Consider the following 16,130-nt stretch of genomic DNA (forward strand, 5'->3'; position numbering starts at 1 on the left):
TCGGCTTGATACCATCCTTTGTTGGGTCGAAACTCTGATTTTTAACGTCAAACCCCTGATTTTGAGGGTTCAGATCCTCATTTTTAGGTGCTAGACTCTCCTTTTTACAGTCCAAACACTCTTTTTTGGGGTCCAAACCCTCTTTTATAAATTCCAAATCCTGCTGTTCAGGTCCCGAGCCTCACCTGAGGGCCCAGAGTTTAGGCTGGAAGTACGATTTTGATCGTCCAAAGCCTTATTTCTAGGATCCAAAGGCTGATTTTGGGGCCCAAATCCTCAGTTTTTAGCTTCCGAGGCCTTTTCAGGGCCCCAAACCTCAGTTTTAGGGCCCAAAGGCCAATTTTTTAGGGCCAAAGCCCCATTTTAAAGCCCAAAGCCCCATTTTTAAGGCCCAAATTCTCCTTTTTAGGTCCAAAAATCCTCGTTTTTAGCCTCCGAACCTGGCTTTTATTACCCATAGCCTTTTTTCTATGGCCCACAGTTTCATTTTGAGGGTTTAAACCCTCATTTTTAGGGCAGCAAGTTGCAATTTAGGGTCCAAAGCCTTGTTTTTACTTGCCAAAGTCTTAGTTTTGGCTTCCAAAGCCTCGGTTTCACTTGCCAGCGTCTTCGCTTTGGCTTCCAAAGCCTTGATTTTACTTGTGAAAGTCTTTGCTTTGGGAAGCGAATCCCCGGGGATCTCCGTGGCCATGGGCGGGCAGTGATTAGAGCCCCACAAAACGGGAGATCACCCAAGGTGGAGTCACTCAAAGCAAAAATGCTAAACCCAGGCATCTGCAGGGAAACAAGGATTCTGCCGTCCCAGAGGAGGAGATGGAGGCCCAGCAGGCACAAGGAATGGAGGCCGGAGAGTCATTCGCGTCACCCTCGGTCACGAGCGAACGTCTCCTCTCCTTCCGAATGCCTCGCAGGCCCTTCAGGCCCATCTGGAGACCCCCAGGCTGGGGCTTCGCAGCAGTGAGCCTGAGGGCGGGCACAAGGAGAGGGGCCAGGAATCATTGAATCATTGAGGTTGGAAAAGACCCTTAAGATCAGGACAGCAGAAGGACCCTGCCCGGCCCTGCCGGGGGTTGCTCCTTCCACCCACAGCTGCTCTCTGCAGCACTGTTGGGAGCTCCCGGGCAGGCTGGGCGCTGACCCTGGCAGGCAGCAGAGTCCCTGCCCCAGCTCACAGCCCCTGGGGTGAAGCGGCCCCGCTCTGAAGAACAGCCCTGGGCAGCCTTGGCTGCACTCCTGGCTTCGCAGCTGTCCCTGAGAGAAGGCAGCCATCATACCCTGTCCTCTGACAGTGCAGCAGGGAATCTGTGCTCTGCAGCACACCCTCCTCTTCTACACTAGAGAAGCTGTGAGAATCCTCCTGGAAGATCCCACAGGCTGTGAGATGTGCCAGCTTTAAGAGATCCCTCCAGGAACCACAGCTGATTTGCCCTGCAACCAGAAACGTACCGTGTTAAGGGCTGTGAAAATTTCTCCCCCAGTGAGCTCTCAGCATCCTCCCACCCCAGAGTACCTGTAACCTCTCTCTGCCTCACTCCTCTCCCCTCAGTGCCTGCAGGCAGTGCCCTCAGCCCTGCTGCACTTGGAAGAGGAGCTGCTCCTGGGCAGAGCTGTCTCTCTGTAGTGCTGCCCACTTGCCATGAGCTCCCTCTGTCCCAGGAGCCTGATCCAGCTCAGCAGCAGAGGACCAGCCCAAGGTGGCAATTTCTCTGCCTGCTCTGGGCTCCCTCCAGGTGTCCCTGGGCTCCAGGGGAACCTGCTGTGAAACAGGCTGAAGCATGTTCCCGCCCTCAGCTGGGGAGAGACTTCTTTCCAGCAGTGGCATTTCTCCTGTCAGGAAAAGAGCTGGGTATGAGACTCACCTTTCCGTGGGCCATCATTTGCAGTACACCCAGAGAGGGGCAGAGAGGAATCTCCTTTACCCCTGGTGAGGGAAAGGATTCAGCTAAGTCAATCGGGGCATCTCATCCTGGATCTGTAGTCCTGGGGCTAAAAGGGGACTCAGCTCTCTCCCATGCCTGCCACAAACCCCAGGAGCTGAGATTTCTCTTGCCTCAGTTCGTGTGTGCATTTCTACAGTTTTAGAAAATAGGCATCTGCATGTGAACTACTTGTCTCGGCTCCCATGCAAATCAGTGGAGATGGAGGCCAGGAGTGATGCATACACCTGGTGACACTGGAAGTGTCAGAGGTGGTCCGAGATAAGTGCAGGTAACTGCAAGCTCTAACAGAGCAGTTCATAGAGAAAGAACAGCATCTGGGGGCATCACGTTGGAGGCTGGTGGGGAATTCCTGTGGCCAACGGCAGATGCCCACTGAACTTTTCCCTACTTGTGATGTTTGGGACAGCCTATTGAGGTAGTCAGCTAGTCAAATGGACTCATGTGCCATAGGGATATCTCAGTCCTTTTTTAAAATTTTATTTCTCCATCAGCTGTATATACTAGATTGTCACCGACTGTAATTGCAGTAGTCTCAAATCTCAATCCCTACATCGCCTAACTAAATCCAGTGCAGCTACTCAATGGCTGAACACAGCCCTTAGTGCTACATGAGATGCCAGGGCACAACTGTGTGTGGCTGCTAATGATGGCATCTGATTAAGGGAAAATCAGCTCATTTCCTAGCCTCACAGACTGCATTGCCCAGAGCTTCACAGGTTAGAGGAAAGCCGGACACCTCATTGCCTTAAACACATCTGAATGGGAAGACGCACAAGATCCGTGCCCGACTGCAGCTGAAACCACTGTTCCCAGAGAGCCTGACATCAGCACCAAGAGCAGCTGAGGGAGGCAGTGGGAGAGGCAGAGGGACACTCAGGAAAGCCTTTCCCTTACCCAGCACTGCAGAGCCCCTCCCAGATGCTGATAACGCAGGGCAATCACCTTCAGGTCAGTGGGAACTGCATCTCTCCTGCTGGCAGAGGGACGAGGAGGTGACTAACACCCTAGATGCCAGGGGCTGGCTGAGGGCTTTGCTAGGTGGCAGAGGAGACAAGAGGGGTGTTGCTCAGGGAAGGCATCTGCACTGCAGGGCATGGCTGGCAGGTGCCCGTATGTCCTCTGCAGCAGGGTTTCCCTTAGCGTTTCCCTCCCTCCCTGCCCATGTCTCTACTGCCTGGAGCTGTCCCAGCTGGGATCTGTTTCTCTGGCCCCACATCTCTTCCCTGCCAGTGCTCCCAGCCCCTATCCCAGGCCCTGTGTGCCCAGCTCTGCCCTGCAGCCTCTGTGTGTGTGTGCAGGGGCCAACGAGCAGGTCCCGCAAACCCTGATGAAACTGGAAAGGTGATACCAGTTTTAGCTCTAGGCTGGTGGGGGGTGAAGGTACTTGCTGAGCTTCCTAGTAAACCCCAGGGTGATGGTCTAGGAGTCTCAGCCCCTTCTCTAACCTGCACAGCTGAGTTTCCAGTCCCACCAAGCCAAGCCAGAGAAAAGTGGAAGCATAGATTCAGGAAAGCACAGACTCAAGCAGGAAACCCTGACCATACTCATGACAAGTCCCCTTGGAAATGACCTGGGCATGAGCTGGATCTGAGAGCAGCGTTGTCCCATGCAGGACCCTCTCAACAGCAGAAGAACCCTGCCTGGCCGGGGGTCACTCCTTCCATGCACAGCTTCTCCCCACAACACCGTGGGGAGCTCCCCAGGCATGCTGAGTGCTGACCCTGGCAGGCAGCAGAGTCCCTGCCCCAGATCAGAGCCCCCTGGGGTGCAGGGACCCTGCTCTGATGGACAGACTTGGGTATCCCTGGCTGCACACCCAGGTTCACACCCTGCGTCTGTCCCTGGGAGAAGGCAGCGGTCATGCCCTGTCCCTCGGACGGTGCGGCAGGGAAGCCCTGCTCTGGAGCACGTCCTCCTCCTCTCCACTAGAGAAACTGTGAGAGTCCTCCTGAAAGATCCCATAGGCTGTGGGATGTGCCAGCTTTTGGAGATCCCCCCAGGAACACAAGGTACGTTGCCCTGCATCCAGAGACTTACCATGTAGAGGGCTTTGAAGATCTCTCTCCCAGTGAGGTCTCGGCCATCTTTCCACTCATGACTGCCTTTAACTTGTCTCTGCCTCACTCATGTCCTCCCCATTCCTGCAGGCAGTGCCCTCAGCCCTGCTGCGCTTTGCAGAGGAGCTGCTCCTGGGCAGAGCCGTCTCTCTGCAGCGCTGCCCACTTGCCATCAGCTCCCTCTGTCCCAGGAGCCCAGCCCAGCTCAGCAGCAGAGGCCCAGCCCAAGGCACCACTTTGCCCCTCTGGGCTCCCTCCAGATGTCCCTGGGGCTCCAGGGGAACCTGCTGTGAAACAGGCTGAAGCAATTGCTGATGTTCCCTCCCTCAGCTGGGGAGAGACTTCTTTCCAGCAGTGGTATTTCTCCTCTTGGGAAAAGAGTTGGCCATGAGAATCACCTTTTGTTGCTCCATCATTAGACAGAAACCTGGAAGGTGACAGGCAGGGATCTAATTTCTGCAAGCTGGGGAATGTCTTCAGTTGGGTGAATTTAGGCATTTCATTCTGGGTTTGTGGTCCTAGGCACAGGAAGACATTCAGAATTCTTCTGTCCATGCCGTGTCTCTGCTCTGAAGCAAAGCCTTTGCACATACAGGGTCTTGGACACTGGGTAACAGGTTTCCTTATGGCAAGTAGGAGCTTGCCTGCCGCCACAGCTGGGGTGCTTCAGCACAAATGTGCACCAGTGCCCTCAGACAGGGGCACAGACAGGACGAGCTGGAGCTGATACTGTGGGAGACAGAGCTGTGACATGGTGGCAAAGCTCAGTACAGCTGGTCTTCAAGGACAGCATCCTCCAAGCTCAGCAATAGTCCAGATCACAGCTCCATCTAAACTTGAAAGGCAATTCAAGGGCACCATCTGCGTGTTTACTACTTCTGGAACTGTTAAAGAAGAAACAAAGATACTGTGTGGCTACTGCTGAGTTTTCTAAGAGCAGGTGTAGGTAAATATGAGAGTCTCTGTTATCGTCTTTGCCTCAGTCTTCCCCAGCAAGGTCTCTCAGGCCTCTGTGACTCAGGGCAGGGCTCTGGAGGAGATCAAGCAGTGGTGGATGTGGATCAAGCCAGGTGGCACTTGAGCAAATGCCAGTCTACAGGAAAGGAGAGGTGGCATCCCAGGGAGCTGAGAGGGCAAGCCAGTCTCACAGTGATGACACTCTCCATCATCTTTATAAGGTCGTGGAGACTGGGGGCACTCCCTGATGACTGGCAGCCCCCAACCATTGCATGCACCTTTCAAAAATGCCCAAGGGATGAGCAGGGAAACTCAAGGCTGTGTGTGAGTGTGTCCATTCAGACCCCATTTCTGGGTGTCTGAAAAAGAAGGTGACTGGTTTTCCCCAGCGTAGCTTGTGTCTTGCCATCCTCTTTGCTTTCCGGGATGAAAGGGCAGGATTGCTGGACAGCGGGAGAAGAGTGACTGTCTTTTAACCTGCAAGTCAGTGAAGATTTCAGCATCGTCCCTCACAATATTCTTGTGCCCACGTTAGGATATTATGGCCTGCATGGGTGCCTAAGTAGAGGGGAAAAGAACCAGACGGCTGGTCAGGCTCAGAGAGATGTGCTCAATGTGTGGTACTCTGCCTGGAGGCATCTAGCTAGAAGGGTCCTGCAAGGGTCTGTCCCGCCACCTCCGCTGTTTCACGTGTTTTTAATGACCTGGAGGAGATGAGAGAGTTCTTTTTCATAGCGTTTGTAGATGAAACCATCTTGAGGAGAGCTGACATGACACTGGAGGGCAAGGCTGCCATCCCAAAGGACATTGACAGGCCAGAGGGATGGGCAAAAAGGAGAATCATTTAGCTTGGAAAAGGCCTTTAAGATCAACGAGTCCAACTGTTAAGCTAACACTGCCAAGTCCACCACTAAACCATGTCCCTAAGTGCCACAACTATATGCCCTTCCCTGGGCAGCCTGTTCCAATGCTTGACAACCCTTTCGGTGAAGAAGGTTTTCCTAATATCTAATCTAAACCTCCCCAGGCACAACTTGAGGCCATTTCCTCTCGTCCTATCACTTGTTACTTGGGAATAGAGACCAACCCCCACCTCGCTGCAACCTCCATTTAGTTAGTTGCAGAGAGCGACAAGGTCTCAGCCTCCTCTTCTCCAGACTAAACAACCCCAGCTCCCTCAGCCGCTCCTCATAAGACTTGTTCTCTAGACCCTTCACCAGCTTCGTTACTCTTCTTTGGACACGGTCCAGCACCTCGATGTCCTTCTTGTAGTGAGGGGCCCAAAACTGAACACAGGATTCAAGGTATGGCTTCATCAGTGCCGAGTACAGGGGTACGATCCCTCCCTTAGTCCTGCTGGCCACACTATTCCTGATACAAGCCAGGATACTGTTGGCCTTCTTGGCCACCTGGGCACACTGCTGGCTCATGTTCAGGCGGCTGTCGACCAGCACCCCCAGGTCCTTTTCCGCCAGACAGCTCTCCAGCCACTCCTCCCCCAGCCTGTAGCGTTGCATGGGGTTGTTGTGGCCCAAGGCCAGGACCCGGCACTGAGCTTTGCTGAACCTCATACACTTGGCCTCAGCCCTTCAATTCAGCCTGTCCAGGTCCCTCTGTAGGGCCTTGCTACCCTCCAGCAGAGCAACACTGCCGCCCAACTTGCATCCCAGAGTCCTGAGGGAATTGGCTGATGTAGTTGCTAAGCCACTCTCCATGATATTTGAAAAGTCATGGCAGTCAGGTGAAGTCCCTGGGGACTGGAAAAAGGAACTATTGCAGTCATTTTTAAAAAGGGTAGAAAGGAGGAGGCTGGGAACTCCCAACCTGTCAGGCTTACCTCTGTGCCTCAGAATATTGTGGAACAGCTCCTCCTAGAAGCTATGCTAAGGCACAAGGAGGACAGGGAGGTGATTCGGGACAGCCAGCATGGCTTCAACCAGGGCAAGTCCTGCCTGACCAACCTCGTGGCCTTCTGTGATGGAGTGACTACATCAGTGGACAAGGGAAGATCTATGGATGTCATCTATCTGGACTCTGGGCTGCATCCCCACCGTGTGGCCAGCAGGGCAAGGGGGATTTTGCCCCTCTGCTCCGCTCTGGATCCTCATTCCCACTCTTCTTGTGGATGGGCATCACATTTACTGACTTCTAGTCAACTGGGACCTCCCTAGGTAGCCAGGACTGCTGATAAATGTTTGAAAGTGGCTTGGTGAGCCCTTCCGCCAGCTCCCTCAGTACCCTTGGGTGGATCCCATCCGGCCCCATAGACTTGTGCTTGTCTAAGTGTAGCAGGTCGCTAAACATCTCCCCTTGGATTATGGGGGCAACAGTAGAACATTTGTCTGCTCATTCCCTCCGTGGCCTCTTCAGCGATGGCTCTCAGTGGGGACTGCTAACACCCTCAGAAATTTGGAGGTTTGCTGCTGACTTTTACTTCTCTACAGGCCAGTTCATTCCACTTTCAGTATCTGCAGTTCAGGAACTTGGCACCAGAGGGCTCATTAACATGCAAAATTCCCTAACGAGACAAGTCTCTGGGCATAATTTTCTTAATTCCTCGGTTCTTATGTGGTTAATTAGAGAGATTTCAGAAGTGAAAAGATTTCAGTAATCAAAAACAACAAGAAAGGATTTCTTCCGCTTTTCTTCATTTGTCTGCTTACACATTGAGCGATATCAGCAATCTCCAAATGATATTGAAACCAAATGTAGTCAAGACTGAATATGTAGAGAAGTCAAGACCCTGTATGTCAGACACTCTATGGGCAATCTTTGTCCCTACCTCCAACTCTACATGTCTCTCGTCAGGCACCTGGGATCTACGGCACCTTTGTTCAAATCTGACCTTTCTCCACTACAGTCTGTAGCTCCATGTTTCAGCGCATTGGCACCGGTTTCCACCTGTTTTATTTGGGGAACGAGCTGCACCCAGGCACAGAAGGATGTTTCTTAATTGCCAAAAAAAAAAACCAACCAAAGGATAAAATACACTCCTCTGCTGTATATGAAGTCCACTCTACCTCCTCTGAAGTCCGCTCTCCACAGTGGATAGCCTTAGACCAATAGAAAGCACATTTTTGCATCAAGCACAGATCCCAAGAACCCCCAAAGCACTCCCTGCCTCGGACTGTGTTTGTCCATATTCAATCTTTGCACACAGCGAGTCACACGCTGCGGTCACGAGCTCCCTCACTTCACAGAGGGAAGCAGAGACAACGTGAATGGAATACTCTTGAATAGCCAGATCTGCGTTAATCCCAACATATCTGGGTTACAGGAGCATGTTCTTTGTAGACTCCGCAGCATCTAGATCCACTAATTTCTCATCCTTCTCCAGCGCTGGACAGCCTGGATGCAACAGTCCAGGCTTCCTTTTCTACTCAAAGGAGAGATATCAGTTGTCTCAACTGAGACGCTTTGGCCTACCCTGCCTGTCCACCAGCTCCTGCTCCAGAAATGCTCCCATCAGCCCTGGGTCACATTTCCTAGTACCATGTTGGGGCTTCAGGTACTCCCACGTATCCTCGCCACCTCTGTGTGGGCAACTGTATCAACCCTTGAATGAAGATGTTAAGCAGAAGTTGAAACATAGGCAGAAAAGACCTCAGCGTGATAAGTGTATAAGAAGTCTTCATTTTCAGAACTTTGATGCTCGTCTGTAAATTCTCATTATTTTTTTCATAGGACATGGACCAGCAAGCTGATGGCACTTTCTCTCCCTCTATTTAAATAGAATTTATACATCCAGTCCCTTCTGACTGGTAACGTTTGAGTTTGCTCAAGTAGCCCCTGATTTGATTGCCATCCACCGTTGGCTGTTTTCCTCCAGAGTTCTGCCTTGAGGCACAAAGGCCTGGCAGACCTTGCTGGTGATAATTGAGTCAAAGAGCACACTAAATATCTCAGATCGATCTATGCCTGCTCCTACTAAATTTAGGAGTAATCCCATACTGTCTTTGCTTCTTCTTTAACTGTCCCTGAAGTAGTAACAGCTCGTTATGGTGCCCTTGAATTCACTTTCAAGTTTCAACCGAGATTTGTTATAGACCATTGCTATGCTTGGAGGATGCTGTCCATGAAGACCAGCTGTACTGAGCTCTGCTGCCATTCAGTGCTGCTGACCATTGGATCCCCACTAGAATTCCCCAGCATAGGACAAAGTCTGCTCTTCTAACATCCAGCATCTGCAGTCTCCTGTTTTCCTTCCCCACTCCCCTCAGGAACTGGGACCCCAATATTTCAGGGTGACGACAACCAAGACTTACCGAATCACTAGTTCGGAAGTCCATGTTTGTGTAAGATCATGGAGCAGATCCTCCTGGAAGACATGTCAAAGCATATGGAAGAGAGGGAGGTGATTAGAGACAGCCAACATAGCTTCACAAAGGGCCTGACTAATCTCCTGTCCTTCTGCCATGGAGTAACTGCCTCAGTGGAGAAGGGAAGAGCGATGGATGTCATCTACCTAGAATTCTCTAGGTCCTTTGATATGGTCCCCCACAACATTCTCGCTGCTAAATTGAGGAGTGAGTTTGAGGGATGGGTGGATGGATGAACTTCCTGGATAAAGAAATGGCTAGATGACCTCATGCAAATAGTTAGAGTCAATGACTCACCCAAATGGAAACCAATAACGAGGTGTGTACCTCAAGGGTCCATACTGGGACCAGTACTATTTAGTATCTTCATCAATGACAGAGAGAGTGGGATTGAGTGCACCTTCAGCCAGTTTGCAGAGGACACCAAGCTGAGTGGGAGAGTTGATTCACTGGAGGGGAGAGATGCCATCCAGAGGGACCTGGACAGGCTTGAGTAGGAGGTCCGTGCAAACCTCATGAGGTTCAACAAGGCCAAGTGCAAGGCCATTCACCTGGGTGAGGGCTATCCCCGTTGTCAGTAAAGACTGGGAGGTGAATGGATTGAGAACTACAATGCAGAGAAAGACTTAGGGTGGGTGAAAGTTGGACATGGGCCGGTGTCGTGGTTTAACCCCAGCCAGCAACTAAGCACCACCCGGCCGCTCGCTCACTCCCCCGCGGTGGGATGGGGGAGAGAATCGGAAGAGTAAAAGTGAGTAAACTCATGGGTTGAGATAAAGACAGTTTAATGGGTAAAGCAAAAGCCACGCGCGCAAGCAAAGCAAAGCAAGGAATTCATTCACTACTTCCCATCGGCAGGCAGGTGTTCAGCCATCCTCAGGAAAGCAGGGCTCCATCACGCGTAACGGTTACTTGGGAAGACAAACGCCATCACGTCGAACGTCCCCCCCTTCCTTCTTCTTCCCCCAGCTTATATACTGAGCATGATGTCATATGGTATGGAATAGCCCTTTGGCCAGTCTGGGTCAGCTTTCCTAGCTATGCTCCCTCCCAGCTTCTTGTGCACCTGGCAGAGCACAAGAAGCTGAAAAGTCCTTGACTAGTGTAAACTCTGCTCAGCAAGAACCAAAACATCAGTGCGTTATCAACATTATTCTCATCCTAAATCCAAAACACAGCGCTCTACCAGCTACTAAGAAGAAAACTAACTCTATCCCAGCTGAAACCAGGACAGCCGGTAATGTGTTCTTGCAGCCCAGAAAGCCAGCTGTATGCTGGGCGGCCTGAAAAAAATCATGGCCAACATGTTGAGGCAGGTGATGGTGCCCTCTGCTCCGCTCTCGTGAGACCCGCACCTGGAGCGCTGTGTCCAGCTCTGTGTTTCCCACTACAAGAAAGACATGGACCTGTTGGAGTGGGTCCAGAGGAGAGCAACGAAAATGTTCTGAGGGCTGAAGAGAGGCTGAGTTGGGTTTTTTTCAGCCTGGAGAAGAGAAGGGTCTGGGGACACCTCCTTGCAGCCTTTCAAATTATAAAAGGGGCTTATAGGAAAGATGGAGAGGGAATTTTTATGAAGGCCTGTAGTGACAGGCCAAGGGGCAATTGTTTTAAACTGAAGGAGGTTACGTTTAGCTTGGACATGGGGAAGAAGTTTGTTTATGATGAGGGTGGTGAGACACTGGAAGAGGTTGCCTGAAGAAGTTTTGGCTGCCCCATACCTGGAAGTGTGCAAAGTCAGGCTGGATGAGGCTTTGAGCTATCTGATCTAGTGGAAGATGTCTCTGCCCATGGAAAGCTGTTTGGACTAGATGATCTTTAAGGGTACCTTCTAACCAAACCGTTCAATGATTCTATGGGATGAGACTAAAGACATGGGGGAGTATGGTGAGATGAAGCTGAGGAAGCACAAATGCCATCAGCTATTCTTGGGGTTGCCGTCAAGGTCTGTGGGAAAGACAGTGTCTTGAGGTCACTTCACATTGAGAGGAGTGTTCCCTGGGAAACCACCTGAATGCAGCACTGGGATGTGCTGCCTTGACCCGACCTTCCTTTGTCCGTTCCTCATGCCTTGGGCCATCGCAAAGGAATGCAAAGTACGCTGATACACTGCAGTGCTTAGGTGCCAGGGAGGCACTACCGATGTTGCAATTCACTGCCTCTACGTCTGCAAAGGAAGGATTCCTATTTCTGAACACCCACATGTGTATGAGGACTGCACGAGGCCAGCTCAGATGTGGACACCTGAGAGACCCCTGAACTTTCTGTGTGTTACTCCAGGAACAACGCCCACTGTCCCAGTGAGATTCATCTCACCTGCCTTGGATAGGTTCATTGCAAATGCTCCTGGTCGTCTACATTACCCTCCCTGGCCTTTCTGGCCTGTGCCTTCAAATACACAATATGAAAGAAGCTCCTGTGGAGTGTCTCACCTGTGCAGTCAGAAGTATTCCTGCTAGCATGAGCAGCATTGCCGTCTAGATGGCAGCATTTCTCACCTTTTAGAAGGCACAGAGCACATCTGGGGAGTACGAATACACTCAGAGGCACACACACCTTCCTGTTTCACCTCTCTGAACTTCCTTCACCATTTCTTTAAGCAACTAGCATAGAAGAATAAATGTTCTTCCTCCTAGGTGTCCTGCCAGGAGAGAGGGGACAGGAAGGACATAAAACCTTCAATGGAGAAAGGGGAAGGGGACAATCAAAGCTCATCAATGAAGTTACCCATACTGCAAATAGGGAATGTCCCCAAGCCTTAGCGAAATCCTCCTCTCCCTCACGACCTGCCCTGTGACTGGTGTTGGGAACACCCTCATCATTGTGCTGGTGGTGGACAACTTGAAGACTTGCTATAGCTCCACCACCACACCCCTGACCGGACCACACTGCTGACTGGACACAACACCATCTCTGCTGACAGCGGTGTTAGTAGTACTTGCTGCACCTTTTGCATGTACTGAGTGTTTCCTGCTGGTGGCCACATCCTACGATCAGTACTGGGCTGTGTGCCACCTGCTTCCCTCTGCAAGACTCATGACCTGGAAGGTCTGTTTTGAGAAGGCAGCTACACCTTGGCTAGGGGGATTTCTCTCATCTGCAATAGTCACTTCATTCCTGTCCCAGATACAGGTCTGTGGCCCCAGTGCGGTGCACCACTTCTTCTGGGATTTCACTGGAGCTCTCCTGCAGTGACACCATGACACTTATGTTCTTTGCCCTCATAACCTGCTTTTTAGATCTAGGCCTCCCCTTCCTCTTCACAGGGGCATCCTGTGCATGCACCAGAGCTGCCACCCTGGGGCAGCTCTCCCACCCAGCATGGACGGGTGGGAGGCCTCCAACTGCTGCTGTCACCTCAGTCGTGAAACTGTTTTCTACAGCATCCTCATCCTTGTCTGTGAGATGCCCAGAAAAGCCCTCCCGAGATAGTTGGACAAAGCCCTTTTGCTACACCATCCTCAGGCCCCTGCTCAATCCCCTCATCTGCAGCCCGAGGATCAGAAAGTTTGGAGGGGAGTGGGACACTGAGAGAAGTGCTCAGAAAAGCTATGGGCTGCACAAAGAGCCAATTGGAGTTGTGGGCCTGCTGGGAGAAATGACTTCTGGTTCTCTTCTGAACAGGCCCAGAAAACCCAGACAGGCGTGTGCTGTGTCCTGGGCACTCTCCTGGAAGTGTGAGATGTGGAGAAGGTTTCTGGTGCAGAGAGGTGCAAGTGGGGCTGGCTGTTTTCATTGTGAGACCTCTGTAAAACGCCTTATAAAGGCGTAAACGTAGACGGGAGGATGACTGCACGATCAGGCTCAGATGTCACCACTGGCACAGAGTCCTCCTTGCAGCCAGTCATTATCGGCACCTCTCCGGACCAGCACTTGGGCCAACACTGTTGAACAACTTTATTATCTCCCTCTACAATGGGATGGAGCTCACCTTCAGCTCCCTCATCTGGTTCTCCCTGCCTCGAGCAGGAGAGTCAGACAAGACAACATTCAGGTCTCTTCTAACCTGAGTTATTCTAGGATTCAGTCAATCTTCCGTTTGGAGAGCTTTTTGATGACAGAATAAGCAGAGGAAGGAGACAAGAGATGCAGAATTAGAGAGGTAAAGGGTGCCAACAGAAATAGAGTAGTTCTTCTGAGCAATGTTTCTCCATTTGAATGACTGGTAAGAAAATCTATTTTGATATGTGGCTGCATAAAACTACCCGCGCACAGCAAGGGAGCGTAATCAGCTTGCCAGTACGTGCCCTTGGTGCTGTTAATAAAAATCGATGAAAAAAATAATGACAATTCATAAAAAGCTAGCCATGCTTGAAGTGAAGACTTTCTCAGCTATTACACTGAGTTCTTTTCTGCAGAGGTTTCAACTTTTTCCTAAAAATTTACGTTCAGGGCTTGATCCACAAAGAGGTGGCCACGGCCCTGTGTAGCTGAAGCATGCATGTGGGAAACGTGTCACAGGACATATGGGAGCCCTTCTGGAGCATGAGCTGGTAGGCAGGCAGGGTTCCTCGGGATGGTGGAAGGCATCACCTGCTTTCAGCGCTGCTGGGCAGGCTGTGAAGAGGCCTCTCCAGCACAGCAGCACACTGTGTCCCCTTGGATGCTGGCTGTGAGGTCATTTCTGACCAGGCAGCAGTGGGGAGAGAGATACTCTGAGGTCTTGAAAGCCATCAAAATGCTCCCCCAACAAGGTGAAAGATGTGGGGAGGTCAGGGGCAGCTGGGACAAGATTTGGTGGAGGGAAGAGAGATTTGGCCAATAGCGATGAAAGATTTTTGAAGAGGAAAGATGTGTTTGGGTAATTTTGATGCCACCGTGATACTAAGAAAACATTCATGTTCGGCCTCTACCCTATTGCTAACCAGTAAGCTACTTCTGCAAGTGGGGTTTCTGCAAGCGGCGATAGCTGAATTTACGGGTCGTATTGAAGGTCTAAGACCACACCCCTGTGGGGAGATAATCCAGGTACTCCATCTTTTGCCAGCTAGTGCCATAGTTGAACAACCCACCGGAGGCCGCACGGTTTTTACCGACACGTCATCGATTACTGGGAAAGCTGTCGTTACATGGCAGGAGGACGGTCAGCGGACCCACATTAGTTATCAAGATCAAGGGCAATCCGTGCAATATCTTGAGGCCAAGGCGGTATGGATGGCTCTCACTCAATGGCCTGAAGAGGCCTTAGATCTAATCACAAACTCTTGCTATGTATATAAGTTACTAAAGAAATGCCGATGGGCACTTGGGGCAACGTCAAAGATTGCAGGAATGTTGCTCACCGCACTGCAAATGAGAACCACCCCTGTCTGTCCTATCCATGTCAATAGTCATAGTTCCATACCGAGTTTTCTTTCTGCCGGGAACGAAGTAGCGGACACCTTAGCAAGGAGCGTACTGGCGGTTGAAGAAACTTCTAACCTAAGGCGAGCTTTCCGCCTGCATGAGCTGCTCCACTGTGGAGCTCGCGGTTTAGCTAGGCTCGCTGGCATTACGTTGCAAGATGCTCGCTCTGTGATTGCTGCTTGTCCTGTGTGTTCCAAAGGTCCCCTCTGGGAGGCAGGGGTAAACCCTCGAGGGTTGCAGCCCAACCAAATATGGCAGTCTGATGTTACGATTTATGAACCCTTTAATCCACATAAGTATCTGCATGTCACAGTTGATACCTGCAGTGGAATTATTTTAGCCACTATGCATGCTAAACAAAATGCTCTCGCAGTTATTTTACATTGGCAGGACTGTATGGCGCAACTTGGCATCCCACAAAAAATTAAAACAGGTAATGGAGCGGCATATGTCAGCAAGAAGACAAAGGACTTTTGCGTGCGCTGGGATATTCAGTTGAGTCATGGCATTCCCTACAACAGTACGGGCCAAAGCATTGTAGAACGCGCACACCGCACATTAAAAGGGTTACTCGACCGACTTAGGGAGGGGGAAAATATAGGCCCAGGAACAGGGGTTCCCCCTCCCCTTGACCCTCCCTTATTCCGGGCACAGCGTCTGTTGGCAACGGCACTAATTACCTTAAATCATACCATTTGAGGGAACACCTATAAAACCCAGACTGCAACCCAGGCACATTTCCGGCTCGATGAGAACGAAGGGCCTTACCCTTTGGTTCAAGTACGGGACCTGCAAACCCGTGAATGGAGGGGCCTGCACTCCCTCCGTTGCCTGGGACGTGGGTATGCGTGTGTGCAAACCGGGAAAGGGACGCTAGAATGGGTACCCAGTCGAAATACTCGACCGTATAGACATTAATCAATTTATTGAGTCTTATCTTGACAGGTTACCATTTCCCTACGCGTCCTGATGGTGTGGGGGAGCAATGAGGGAGCCGTGACGAGCTACTGGCTGGATTGGGCAAAATTCATGAACGTAACGGATGCGTGTCTGTATATGCCGGCTATTGGACAAGCCTCTACCTGTCTATTGTTCACCCCCCTACTTCAGTAGCGATAAGGGGGACAGTTGCTGCCACATAGATAACTGGTCTCATAATCTTGTTATTTGTTCTTGTCCTTGCTATGCTATTACCCTGTCTATTATGCTTATTTAGGTATTCTATGAGTTGTATATTAAGAAGTCTCACCACATATCGATTATTTTACGTGCAGCTGCCCCAGCGAGATCCAGAGCTACTGGAGCTAAGGGAGGGGGAAATGTAGTAAGGTAAGGGCTGGCGACGGGAAGATCACGCGCTGTACGGAAAGAGTTAAGGGTCGACCCTCCCTTGTCTCCGCCCCTTATAACATGACACGCCTACTGCTGGGGGTATAAAGGTAAACTACTGCGCAATAAACGGGGGAGTTGAACACCCACACTGCGTGTGCTGACTGTTCCTTCCCCAGCCCGGG

The 16,130-nt window shown here is 51.1% G+C and overlaps 1 long non-coding RNA gene across 5 annotated transcripts in view; it reads left to right on the top strand.

Moving 5' to 3' along the window:
• LOC148054071 (uncharacterized) overlaps positions 1 to 16,040 on the top strand; it is an 80,367-nt gene extending 64,327 nt beyond the window's left edge. For 2 of the 5 annotated variants that reach the window (XR_015707769.1, XR_015707774.1), the window contains exon 4: positions 781 to 5,347. This is a non-coding gene — a long non-coding RNA (uncharacterized LOC148054071). Of the gene's footprint in view, positions 1 to 770; positions 5,348 to 15,561 lie in introns of those variants that run through there. The other 3 variants (XR_015707772.1, XR_015707770.1, XR_015707773.1) reach the window with 3 other exon arrangements.
• The last annotated feature ends 90 nt before the right edge of the window (positions 16,041 to 16,130 follow it).

Source organism: Nipponia nippon, unplaced genomic scaffold, assembly GCF_047370975.1.
Source record: "Nipponia nippon isolate SJK-2023a ecotype South Korea unplaced genomic scaffold, ASM4737097v1 scaffold_35, whole genome shotgun sequence".
Lineage (NCBI taxonomy): Eukaryota > Metazoa > Chordata > Aves > Pelecaniformes > Threskiornithidae > Nipponia > Nipponia nippon.